Raw genomic sequence first — 14,463 nt, forward strand, 5'->3', positions numbered from 1 at the left:
TATAAATCCCACTTGATCATGATGGATAATCCTCTTGATCACTTGCTGGAGTCTTTTTGCTAGTATTCTGTTTAAGATTTTTGTATCTATGTTCATTAGGGAGATTGGTCTGTAGTTTTTTTTCTCTGTTTTTGATCTACCTGGCTTTGGAATCAGTACCATATTTGTGTCATAAAAGGAATTTGGTAAGACTCCTTCTTTGCTTATTATATCAAATAATTTGTATAGTATTGGGATTAGTTGTTCTTTGAATGTTTGATAGAATTCACTTGTGAATCCATCAGACCCTGGCGATTTTTTCTTAGGGAGTTCTTTGATGGCTTATTCAATTTCTTTTTCTGATGTGGGATTATTTAATTATTCTATTTCTTCTGCTGTAAATCTAGGCAATTTATATTTTTGTAAATATTTATTCATATCACCTACATTGCTATATTTATTGCCATATAATTGGGCAAAATAGTTTTTAATGATTGCCTTTATTTCCTCTTCATTAGAGGTGAGGTTTCCCTTTTCATCTTTGATACTGTTAATTTGGTTTTCTTCTTTCCTTTTTTCTTATTAGATTTATGAGTACTTTGTCTATTTTATCTGTTTTTTCAAAATACCAGTTTCTAGTCTTATTTATTAATTCAATAGTTCTTTTATTTTCAATTTTATTAATTTCTCCTTTGATTTTTAGTATTTCTAATTTAGTTTTCATCTAGAGATTTTTAATTTGTTCATTTTCTATTTTTTTAAGTTACATGCCCTACTGATTCTGCGAAGATGGGGGCTTAGATGGAGCTAATCTTATAACTCTGCACCCTTCCACACTGAGATAGAAAACAATGCACTTCGAGAAGAAAGAGGACCAAATCTAATATCGGGACAGAGCAGGGGAAATCCTACTGCTGGACAGCTCAGCTCAGCAAAAACAATCCTTCTTCTCCCCTAACTTTTTTTTCCTCATGAGGATATATTTTTGACAGAAACATTTACCTCCTTTTTTAAAAAGCACACACACACACACACACACACAAAACCATACACAAAATTCTCAAAAGATTTTTAAAAAACTAATGGGAAAAATGACAAAATCAACTTTACATATAAATCCTATATGTATATATCAAACTTTCCTTAATTTCTTTTCTATTTTCCTTAATATCTATTTTCCTTAATATCTTTGAAAATGTGACATCTTTGAACATGGACAATTTTGGTTATTAATAATAAATTTAGTGGTAAGTAGGTGGCTCAGTGGATAGAGAGCCAGGACCAGAGACAGGAGGACCTTAGGCACTTCCTAGCTATGTGACCTTGAGCAAATCACTTAACCCCCATTGCCTTGTCCTTACTGTTCTTCTGCCTTGGAAGCAATATATAGTATTGATTTCAAGACAGAACATAAGGAGGTTTAAAAAAATGAAATGAAATTGAGAAGACAAGCTCAAATCAATTGAACCTGAGTGAATGCTTTAACCTCTTTTAATACGTTTTTTTCTTTTGTAAAATGGGGGTAATAATGGCATTTTCCTCAAAGGGTAATTGTGACATTTAAATAAGATAATATGTGAAAAGCACTTTATTAACCTTAAAAATATATGTAAAAATGAATATATATTACATTTTTCTCTTCCTCATCAAGACTTTCCCCGTTGTGGTTTCAATATATCACAGGTTGGCATAAGAAATAAAATAGGAATTTTGAGAGAGTTTTGTGGAAGCTACAGACAATATGTGAAGGTCAACAGATGATAAAGAAAAAATTTAGAAACTCAGAAATGGATATTTAACCCAAAATTTACAATAAGAAACTGTAAATACCCCATAAAAGAAAAAAAATTCAGACCTCTAATATGAAGGAAGGGCCAAAAACTTTTATGTGAATTTTCTGAATTCCGGGGCACTGCACCACTAATGCCCACAATGTGTAAAGGATAACAGTATATAATACCCATTATATAATATGTGTAAATTAAATTCTCTATATAATTTTTATATAGCATCACGTAAATGCTAGCTATTACGAAAAGACACTGAAATTGAATCTTGATGTATCTCAATAAGAGCACAGACAAAGTCTTGAGGTATTTTTACAGCCATATGGAAGTACTAGAAGTTTGTGAAACTCTGGCTGAACTTTATATTCAGCCAAAGAACTTGTAAGATTTTTTTTTCAGCATATGAGATGAAGGGATCCAAGCATTTAAATTTTTTAGCATGTTTGCAGTGTTTTTAAGCTTTTTAGGATGTCTCTCTGCAATATGTTATTGCTACATAGTATATAATTGATTATATTAATAAACATTATTCAATGTTTATTCAAGATATATATGCCATTCTTGTATCTGTTTCCAATGTGTGGCATTTTCTGGTTATCATTTTCAAAAACTTTTGATAATATTTTATTTTTCCCCAATTATGTATGAAAACAATTTTTCACATTTAAAAATATTTTGAATCCCAAATTCTCTCCCTCCTTCCCCCACCAGCATTGCTGAGATGGTAAGCAAACTCATACAGATTTTACACGTGAAATAATGTAAAATATTTCTTCATATCAGCCCCTTTTTGGAAAGAAACTTTAACAAAAAAATGAAGAAAGAAAATAAAATATAATATGCTTTAATCTAGATTCAGACTCCATCAGTTCTTTCTCTGGAAGCAGATGGCATTTTGCATCCTGAGTCTTTTGGGATTTTCTTGCTGAGAATAGCTAAGTTATTTACAGTTGTTCATATCACAATATTGCTGGTGCTGATACAATGTTCTGGTTCTGCTTCCTTCACTCTGTATCAATTCTTATTAAGTCTTTCCAAGTTTTCCTGAAATCCTCCTGCCCATCATTTCTTATACTGTTATAGTATTCCATTACATTCATATATCACAACTAACTCAGCCATTTCCCAGTTGATGAATATCCCCTCACTTTCCAATTCTTTGCACCACAAAAAGTGTTGCTATAAATATTTTTCCCCTAGGTCCTTTTCCTTTTTTTAAGTCTCTGGGATTCAGACCTAGTAATGATATTGCCAGATCAAAGAGTATTTACAGTTTTATTGCCCATTGGATATAGATACATATTACTTTCCAGAATGGCTGAATCAGTTCACAACTCCCCTAACAGTGCATTAGTACCTCAATTTTCCCTCATCTCCTCCAACTTTTGTCATTTCCCTTTTCTGTCATAATAGCCAATCTGAAAGGTGTGGGGTGGTACTGCAGAGTTGTTTTAATTTGCATTTCTTTAATGAATAGTTATTTAGAAAAAATTTTCACATGACTATAGATAGCTTTAATTACTTTGTGAATTGCCTGTTCATATCCTTTGACCTTTTTTCAATTGGGGAATGACTTGCATTTTTATACATTTGACTCATTTCTCTATGTATTTGAAAAATGAAGCCTTTACTAGAGACTTGTAAAATGTTGTTTTTCACCATTATGATTACTGTGTGTTATCCTCCATCCTACTTCACCCCGTTTATCCTATTCTCTCTTCCCTTTGATTCTGTCCATCCTCCAAAGTACTTTGTTTCTGACTACTACCCCCCCCCCCAGTTTGCTGTCTCTTCTATCAATACCACACCCCTTCTCCTATCCCCATTCTCCTCCTACTTTCCTGTAGGATGAGATAGATTTCTATACCCTCCTACAGAAGTTGAGAGCTCAGCTAGATCTTTAAGGAAACTAGGCAAACTAGCGGCCAGAAGAGAGGAGGAAGACATTCTAGGCATGAAGAATAGCTAATGCAAAGGAAGGGAGAAAAGAGATAGAGTGTTGTTTCCATTTTTCCTTCAACCCTCTAGCTAGCAGCTTTACCATTTTGTGGTAAAAGACATGAGCATGGAGTGCGAATTCATGGCAGCTCAAATCTGGTGGTTATAAGATCCCTCTTTTATCCTGCTCCATGTGTTGGAAGGCAGCAAAGTGCCCCTGTTTCACAAGTCCTGTGGTCCTGACTTTCTTCTAGCCTCCTATCCACTGCCAGAGAAGTTGAATCAGAAAAGTTCTGGCTCCACTCTCAAGCTCCACGCCTGGTGGAAGAGTAATCCTCCTGTTTAAATATTGGTGGTCTTCTTGTTTCTAATCCAATCTCCCAAATCCCATTTGGCCTCAGTTCCCATGAGTAGCATCCTCCCAGTGTTAAAGCCAAGGCAACCAGTAGAAACATTAACTGCTTGGCTTGATTTTCTCTAGAACCTGATGGAGAATGGTAGTGGACAAATGATATTCATTAGAAGAACCTGAAATATTGGCCTCCTGTATATGGGTGAGTATTAATGGTAAATGGGATGAGTATCTAGACTCCCCCATTCTTAGCTTTCAATGGGCAAATCAGCTCACCCACACCCCAGGAAAGACCTGGCCAAGTTATAGTGGGGGTATTGAAGGAAGGTGTTGGGGATCAGTGGTGACCCTAATGGGTTAGATCCCACCCTCAGAGCCAGCACTATGGAGACAAGCCTCCCCACTCCCAAGTTCTAGTCGCTTTGCCCCTCAAGATGGTTTGGTATTTGTCTTCCCCTCAGCCACAAGATCAGTATTCAACCCTCCACTCCCCCCCCCTGCAAAGTAACAGCCCCAAACTACCACTAATGAACTAATAAAGATTTATTATAAGGATGAGGGAATTCAGGATGACAAGGTAAGAGATGTTTGAGGATTTTTGAGGAAGGAGGGTACAGGGATCACTTCTCTATCAACTATGAACCCCACAACAAGAGAGCAGTTCTGGTTTCTTCTTTAGCTTTGACTCAGAGACTGACTCTCCCTCCCTTCATAATATCCTGTCCTTAACACTATCTAACGAACAGGCGAATAACTGCAAGGAAGGGGTATAAGAGGGATAAAGGAAGGATCCCCCAAGTGCCCACTCCCTCCCTAGTCCGGGCACTAACGCCAATTATGGAGCACAACTCTTTCAGTTTCTTCTTCCTTGGCTATGAAGTCAGTAGAAAGGTTTTGCTGTTGAAATCTCCTGGTTGCCTCTGAATTTGGGGCTCAGAAGAGCTCATTTCCTATCCGGAACCTCCCAGCCACCCACAACCATCCACCCCAAGCCCACTGGAGACTTGAATGTCCTCTCAGCAGTCTTTGGCAGTTGGTTGTTGTCAGTTTAGAATCTTCAGAATTTTCACCAAACTCCCTCCTTCACTGGCCCCTCCCAAAGGGAAGTCTCTCAGAGTTCCATGGGGTCAGTTTCCAGTCCCTTCCAAGACGGGTATTTAGTGATCCTTGATTTACCCCAATTCCACACTTACACTCCTAATTCCTCCTATGCCACCCTCCCATGCCAAGAATGCCCATTTGGCCTCCCATCAATTGGGGCTGGCTGGCCTGGGGGCCCCATATTCCTTGTGCTAGTTTGGGTTCTATAGCAGAGCGGTTAAAAGTTGAAAACTAACACTATAGCAATCCTGACGTGAGATGAAGAGAAGTAGGAAAGTAGTATATACTGGTCCTGATTAAATGAGGGGACCACCAGGAGTGAGGCATCAGGGATGTGATCTTCTGATTGCTTTTGTCCTCACTGAGGATGGGAGAGTCAAAATACTGTTAGAGATGATGGTTACTTACCAAATCAAAGTGAGGCAGGCATTGAATTATCATTTTATCTGATGGTCAACCTGGAGATCCAGACATAGAAAAGGACAACCCAGGAGGCGAAGATTGAGCTTCTGAGAGATTTGCTTGTCACAGTTTGAAGGATGAGATTAATGATGAATCTGTAAATAATCTGCATGATGAGATTAGCACAGGAAACAGAATTTACTTAAGTTATGAAAAAAAATATGGAAAAATGAGCATGTAGTTGTCCTCAGTTGCCCAGGCTAAATTCAAGGATCAGAAATGTGTCCAAGCTTTTCTTGTCAGTCCCAATAAAAATGTGTATCAGTAAATGCTCTCTAAACAAATAGTTATGGAATAAACACTATCCCTTCACATCTAAAAGACAGAAGTAAAACCCAATACACATACATTTTCTTGGGGTCTATTGAAGGATATGAATAGTGGCAGGAGATGAAAAACACAATTTCAGGAAAGCTATCAAGGACTCCTTGGCATGTGCCTCTAGCCCAGGGGTCAGCAACATATGGCTCTTTCTGCAGGATCCATAAAGTCAATTTTTTTTCAGGCTCTGTTACAGGAGCGGCACTGTGAGCACTGTACGGCTCTCCCGAAATTACATTTTAAAAAATGTGGCGTTTATGGCTCTCACGGCCAAAAAGGTTGCTGACTCCTGCTCTAGACTGAGAGATTTACTCCTCTTGGCCTGTGGTGTTTTTTTCTCTTCTATCAACCTTCTCTATATTGATACAAACATCCATATCTAAAGGAGTACAATTAGATGTGTCTTTCATAGGGGCAGAATGGCTCTTCCTTTTATAGAGCAAAAGCTCTCCTGACATAAGTTTTTAGCAGCAAGGTCCCCATTGTTTAGGTATCTCTGGAGTACTGATTGGCCAGTGGAAGCACTCTTAAGCTCATGAATACTCTTTTTTGATTACTGATATGCAAGGGGTACAGCTTATGGAATAAAGTTTTTTGTTTGTTTGTTTGTTTTTACTTATAACTGGTTTTTGAGTCATCTTAACCTTAGAACATGTTCAAGACCCTTAGCAACCTCAGACAGAGGCAGCTGTTATTTAAGGAGAAACCTTTGATGGGTTTGTTCTCAAAATTAAATGAAAGATGACATCAAGTTGGTGGCACTGGAAGGTTATGGCTATATCTAAATGAATAGGCTATACTAATATTCTGAAAAAAAATCTTAACAGAAGCTATTGTTATTTTACAATTGGGGCAGACATGTAGATAAGACTTGTTTTCAGAAGTTGTAACAGGAAAGAAAAAAAGCAGTTGAACCTTTAACAAACAAATGTATGAGGCTACAAGTACTTTTGCTTCAAAAGGCAAGCAAAGGTATTACTAAAAAACATACTTAAATCAAAGTTTCTTCTGCTTAGGAATCTCCCCAAATGGAATTTGCCCTTATAGTTTTTAATAAATAATAAATAGTAATAACAAGAGGTAGCAAGGTGGTTCATTGGATGAAGCATTGGGCCTGGAGTCAGGAAGACTTGAGTTCAAATCCAGCCTCAGACACTCAGTAGCTATGTGACTCCAGGCAACTCACTTATCTTCTGTTTGCCTTAATTCAGTAGAGAAGGAAATGGCAAACTACTCTAGTATTTTTCCCAAGAAAACACCATAGGGAGTATGGTCCACAGGGTCATGGAAAGTCGATATGACTTAACAACAACAAAATAACAAGAACAGCAACAATAAAATACAGGTTTAATTCATCACTTAATTTAATTTATGTGAATACAAATTCATCTATCAGTAGCAGGTTGAATTATAGGATGAACCACCACCATCAAAATAAGACACTAGCAAATAAAGAGTCTACTGAGGACACATATTAAGTTGTAAGTAGTTAGTGAGAATTCTCATGCTTCCTCAAATAAATAGAGTTTGACAGTTGGGAAGAAAAAAGGTTTAAATTATTATCCTTGATGTTAAACAGAGTCCCTGTATAGGAACTGACATATTCCCTGTTTGCTATGAAACTACATGTAAGATTGTGAGATAAAAAAAAAAAAAAAAAAAAAAAGCCTTAGAGCTTCCCTTAAGTATTAGTAAAGATTTCCACTCCCAATCCAGCCCCCTACCCTCTGACCTCTGCACTTAAATTTTACCTCTCATCAGCTGTCTTCCTCTAAATTATACTAGAAATAAACTATAGTTCAAATATGTGCTAATGCATATATTCTGAGATGGATCTGAATTTACAGATGATTCAGCATTTGCACTTGGCAGTATATGTATATTATATTATCTATTATAATATCTTATATTAATATCATAGGCAAAAATAAATATATAACATTAACTAAATAGTTTGATGGCATATATAAAAATTAAATAATTTTACAGTATATATATGCATACTATGTTATAGTAACACGATGATTACTATAATTAAGGGTATAGTAATAGTAGCTACCACTTTAAGTTTTATAAAGAACTTTACATGTGTTATATCATTTGATCCTTACAACAACTCTGTAAAGTAGGTGCTATTATTAACCCCATTTTACAGATAAGGAAACTGAGGCTGAAAGAAGTTAAATGACTCATCCAGGCTCATGTAGTTGGTAAGTGTCTGAAGCAAGATTTAAACCCAGGATTTCCTGACTCCAAAGCCAACATTCTACCTTTTGTGCAACCTAGATGCTTCAGATGTTTGTCATCAGATAGCACATGCATATTCCTGCATGTCTAAAAATGGAACAATTTGTATTTAACATCATTTGGTTCTGGGTGCCATTGTTTAAGATGGACATTGAAAAACTAGAAATGTTCAGAGGAATGCAACCAGGATGATGAGACTTTCTGTAATATATGAATTAGTTGAAGAAACTGGGCATATTCTTCCAAAGAAGAGAATGCTTTAAGCAGAAAAATAGCTTTCTTCAAGGATTGGAGGAGCTGCCATGTAGAGGAAGGATTAGACTTGTTCTGTTTGGCTCCAAAGTAGAAAACAAGGAACAATGGGTCAAAGTTACAAAAAGGCAAATTTCATCCTTGATTCTTCACTTCCTCTCACTTTGGCCACCCCTCCCATCCAATCAGTGATCAGGTCCTGTCATTTCTACCTTGATCACATCTTTGGTATACACCCTTCTCTCTTCTGACACTGCCCCTACCATAGTACAGGCCCTTGTCACCTCATACCTGGTCTAATGTGTTGTGAGGAATGTTAATTTAGTATTAGTGTTGGACCTAGCAGGAAGGGCTGGAGGATTCCAAGATGGAATGAAGGAGCAGGAAGTGAGGCTTGGACTCTGAGAGAGACTCCATTAGTGGTTGGGGACATAACTGTTGCTAACCCTGGGAGATCTCAGTTAGGGAAAAACTGCATCCAGATTCCCTGGGATCCTGAGAGGTGGAGGCTTTCAGCAGTGGACAACAGACCTGCAGAGCAGCACCAAGTGGGGAAGTGGTTTGTGATCTGGTGGACAGCATTGCAAACTCACTCTCCCTACCTGGGTACCTTGGATCACCTGTCCTGGTGGAGTTGGCTCTTGGCATCCTGTGACCATCCTTGGATTTACCGCGAAACCCCAACTGAAAGCCATCCTCAGGCCCTTTAGCTGAGCTGACCAAACCTGGCAGGAACAAGGTTTGGAGGAGCTTTCCCTGTGACTTCAGTACTGTTTCCTTTGGGCCTTGCCTGGCTTAGGTCAATAGAATAGTGTAGTCAAGTCTTTCTCTTGTCCCTGTAGTTTGCCCTTAGGTTGTAAGTATAGAATCCCTTATTCCCATCCTTTATCATTGTTTCCCTCAATTAAACTGTTATAAACTTTTACCTGTTGCCTGCTGGTTCCATAGACCCTGGCCTAGGTGGGCTGAGTGACTGTTGAGCCTAACTGCCATTCCTATTGACAGTTAACAGCTTGGCAGTAAACCCTGGTCTCCCTATCCTGGTTGATCCTATTTGTCTGTCATTCCTGTCTCTCTCACCCCAGTGAGAACCCACAAATAATAATAGTTAGCATTCCGGGTGCCCCACCATTACAAATACAATAGACTACTGGTTGGTTTGCCTGCCTTAAGTTTCTTCCCATTCCAGTACATCCTCCACTCAGCTATCAGAGTGATTTTCCTAAAGCAGAAGCCTGACTATCCCCATTACCTCTAGTATTAAATATTTAATTCTCCTACCTTTCCAGACTTCTTATACTTTACTCCTCTATGCCTACTCTTTGACCTGGTGACACTGGACTCCTTATTGTTTCTTGAACAGATCCCTTGGTCTGATACAAGTTATACTAGTGCTTTCATGCACTACATATTTCCATATTGTTCATGCTGTAACAGAAGACACTTATCACACATACAATAAAAAACTCATGAAGGAAATAAAGTAAAAAACACTATGCTTTGATCTGCAATCAGACTCCAACAGTTCCTTCTTTGGCTATGGATAGAATTTTTCAGCATGGGTCCCTTGTGGATATCTTGGGAAATTGCTTTGCTGATCATAGTTTAGTCATTCACAGTTGATCGTTTTATAATATTTCTGTTACTGTTTTTTTTTTTTTTTTTTTGTTCTTCTGGTTCTTCTCCCTTCCTTTTGCATCAGTTTATATAAATCTTTCCAGGTTTTTCTGAACTCATCTTATTTAACATTTCTTATGTCACAGTAGATTCCATTACAACCTTATGCCACAACTTGTTCATCCATTCCCCAACTGATGGACATCCCCTCAGTTTCCTGTTCTTTGCCACTTCAAGAGTAGCCGCTAAAAATATTTTTGGGCAGATAGGTTATTTCCCCTTATCATTGATCTCTTTGGGATTTCTAGTCCTCTTTAATTGAAGTGCCTTCCTTTTGAAATTGCCTCCAATTTATCATATATATATGTATACATATATATGATATATATCTTGTTTATACATAATTGTTTGCATGTTTTCTCTACTACTAGATGGCAAAGAACCTGAGAGCAAGGACTGTTTTTGTATCTTCATCACCTAACACAACAAATGCTAGTTAACTGACTGTTCACATCTCTGATGCTAGGTTACTAGGTTATTCACTACATCTAGCCATCATCCTCTTTCCACTTCTCATCATTCAAAGTCTAGGTTAATCATTTATACCACTCTCTACACATCATTGCTCCAAATCAGGAAAAAATTTCCTCTTTTGGAGACTAAGCCAAAGGCTACCCCATTCTCCTTCCTTTTTAGTCTGTCTCTCATTATCATTCTTTGTGATATTAACATTCTTGGATTCTTTTGATCTCTATCTCCATTCCTCCTACCAGCATGGTCACACCCTGGCCCTGAGCAACCCAAGATCTGGCCTCATCTCAAGGATCTTGAATTGGATGCTTCTAATCCCCAACTACAACCTCTTATCTTCCATCTCACTCACTCCCTTACATCTGCAGAAACTGATCTCACCATGCTGGATCTTCCAGTTAGTCAACTCCTCCCTTTTTAACTAGCTTATTAACTCCTCTGGACTACACTACACTCCTTTTTCAGCCATTTAAAAGATGTCCTTACTTACTAAAGCCATAAACTCTCATACCTTGTGATCTTCAATCATATGAGTTGTGTCAGTTCTTAACCTTACTGCCTCTTTTTGGACTGTAGAGTAAAGCTATTGGAAACTGAATTTTTGTCAGTTGTAAAATTGTAAAACCATTAACATGGTTAAGGTCACATGGTTAAAGCTCACTGATACTGAATATTCTCTTCTTTGTTTTTTTTAAATTGATACAAGTATTGATTCCAAGGCAGAAGAGCAGTAAGGCCTAAGCAAATGGGATTAAGTGACTTGCCCAGGGTCACAGAACTAGGAAGTTTCTGAGGCCAGATTGGAAAATAGGCCCTTCAGGCTCTAGGTCTGGAATTCTCTCCACTGAGCCCCCTAGCTGCCCCTGAACATCCTTTTCCATAGGAGATCAATTGATAAAATTCATATGGGCAATCTGGGTTTCATCATTGTAGCTTTCATCATTGTCTCCTCTCACTCTGCTATATAATATGTAAAGACTCTGCAGCAGCAGCAGCCCCAGGACAGCACAGAGACCCCTAAGACCTCCCATTGAACATAAGGAAAGAACCAGAACCAGATACATAAGCACAAGAGCCTCGAAAAAGCAGTGGTCCCTAGATTATTAGCCCTATTATAAGCTCTGTTCTTGTGGTCATCATGGAGAGGAACCATCCTTATGAAGAAGGGACCCATCATTTTCTTCACTATCAAAACTAATCACCTACTAACCAACTGTCATTTGTCAACAGAGGGGTAAGCCCAAGAGGCCCCAGGAATGCCTACATCCACCAGACCAATCCTGCTTTCAGCTTTGCCCTTATAGCCATAGTCCAGGGAAGCAGCACTTGTGGAAATGTGACCTGGCAACTCCTTTTGCAAGTGCTGCAGCTTCCACCTCATCAGCAGCCATGGCTACTGAAAACACATAAAAGAAAGTTCTTATCACTAAAGTCCTGGACACACATACATATAAAACTATGTCTTGCTTATTTCTATTTATTAGTTCTTTCTCTGGAGATAGAAATACACAAATCATTCTTCAAGCTATTTCTGTTGCTGTTAGTTCTGCTCATTTTACTCTTATAGCTTCATGTAGGTCTTTGCATGTTTTTTTTAATTAACCTGTTTCTCATTTCTTATGGCACAATAGTATTCCATCACAATCAAAATGCCACAACTTGTTTAGCCATTCCTTAGTTGATGGGCATCCCTTCAATTTCCAGTTCTTTGCCACCACAAAGAGAGTTGCTATAAATATTTTAGAACCTATAAGTTCTTTTCTTTTTTTCTGATCACTTTAGGAAATAAACCTAATAGTGGTATTGCTGGGTCAAAAAGTATACACAGGAAGATGGTGGCAGAGTAACGAGCAGCTGCTTGATCTCTCCTAACTGAAGCATTACAGGACTCCTCAAGGGGACATAAAAACGAATCCAGACGAAATGAAGGGACCCCACAACAGGGCGCATCATTGAAGGTACATGGAATCGGGGCATTTCCACGCTATAAAGGGGTGAAACAGCTCTCACTAAAACGCGAGAGGAAGAAGCCCCTCCCCCACCTCCCACACCACGTACAGCCCAGAGGCCAACACACAAGAGTGAAAGCAGGATTGGGGCACCCAGTAAGTCACTGGCAACTCCAGAGCTTGTTCCTGAGAGCAACAAGACTTAGGACCCCAAGTGGCTAAAGAATGCCCACGGACTTCCCTGAGCGCTGGCGTGGGTGAAGACATTGCCCTAGGAGCGGACAAAGATCTCGAGCGCAGGCGTGGACCTCTAGTGGGGACCCTGTGCAGACGGGAACTCAGCTGTGGAAGCAGCCCCTGAGACTGCTGAAGGAGCCTCAGGCAGAAGGGCAGACCAGGGACAACCAGGAGGCTTGACCTCGAGAACAAGGAGATCTGAGCCCTCGGGAGCCTAGAAAGCACAGACAGACCCTGAATGTGAAGACAAAGCTGAGAGGGGCTAACAATGGCAAGCCGAGAACCCCAGAAGAGAAAGATTATCAAGAAGAACTCTGGAACACTCAACAACTTTTACACAGAGAAAATCCAGACAATAGAGGAGGACAAACAAGTAATCATATCCAAACCTTCCCAAAACAATGAAAACTGGTCACAAGTTATTGAAGAGTTCAAAACTGAGATGTTGACAAAGATGGAAGAGATCTGGCAAGAAAATAGCAATTTAAAACGCAGAATTTTGCAATTGGAAAGTGAGGCTCAGAAATCAAATGAACTGATAAGCAAATTGAACACCATAAATGACCAGATTGAAAAGGAAAACCAGTCCCTAAAGGCTAGAATTGAGCAATTAGAAGCCAATGATCTCTCAAGACAACAAGAACAAATAAAACAAAGTCAAAAGACTGATAAAATAGAAGGAAACATGAAATATCTCAATGAGAAAGTAGACAGACCAAGAAAACCGGTCTAGAAGAGACAATTTGAGAATCATTGGTCTTCCAGAAAAAGCAAAAATTAATAGAAACTTGGACTTCTTTTATGGAGTCCAAGTTTCTATTAATTTTTGCTTTTTCTGGAAGAAGGCAGGAGTGGCTATTATGATTTCTGACAAAGCCAAAGTAAAAATAGATATGATTAAAAAAGACAGGGAAGGTCATTACATCCTGATTAAAGGCAGTATAAACAATGAGGAAATAACACTGCTCAATATATATGCACTAAGTTGTATAACATCCAGATTCATAAAGGAGAAACTGGCAGAGCTCAAGAAGGAAATAGATAGTAAAACCATAATAGTGGGAGATCTAAATATTCCTCTTTCAGATCTAGATAAATCAAACCAAAAAATAAATAAGAAAGAGGTAAGAGAGGTGAATGAAGTCCTAGAAAAATTAGATTTAATTGATATGTGTAGAAAAATAAATAGGGACAAAAAGGAATACACCTTCTTTTCAGCTGCACATGGTACATTTACAAAGATTGACCATGTAAAAGAGCATAGAATCATTGCAAACAAAAGCAAAAGAGCAGATATAATTAATGTAACCTTCTCAGATCATAATGCAATAAAAATAATAATTAGTAAGGGCATCTGGACAGGCAAATCAAAAACCAATTGGAAATTAAACAATATGATTCTCCAAAACCAATTTGTCAAAGAAGAACTCATAGAAACAATCAACAATTTCATTGAAGAGAATGACAATGATGAGACATCCTACCAAACTCTGTGGGATGCAGCCAAGGCAGTACTCAGGGGGAAATTTATATCCTTGAGTGCATATATTAACAAATTAAGGAGGGCAGAGATTAATGAATTGGGCATGCAACTCAAAAAATTAGAAAGCGAGCAAATTAAAAACCTCCAGATGAAAACTAAATTAGAAATATTAAAAATTAAGGGAGAAATTAATAAAATCAAAAGTAA

This window comes from Gracilinanus agilis, chromosome 4 (assembly GCF_016433145.1).
Source record: "Gracilinanus agilis isolate LMUSP501 chromosome 4, AgileGrace, whole genome shotgun sequence".
In the NCBI taxonomy this organism is placed as follows: domain Eukaryota; kingdom Metazoa; phylum Chordata; class Mammalia; order Didelphimorphia; family Didelphidae; genus Gracilinanus; species Gracilinanus agilis.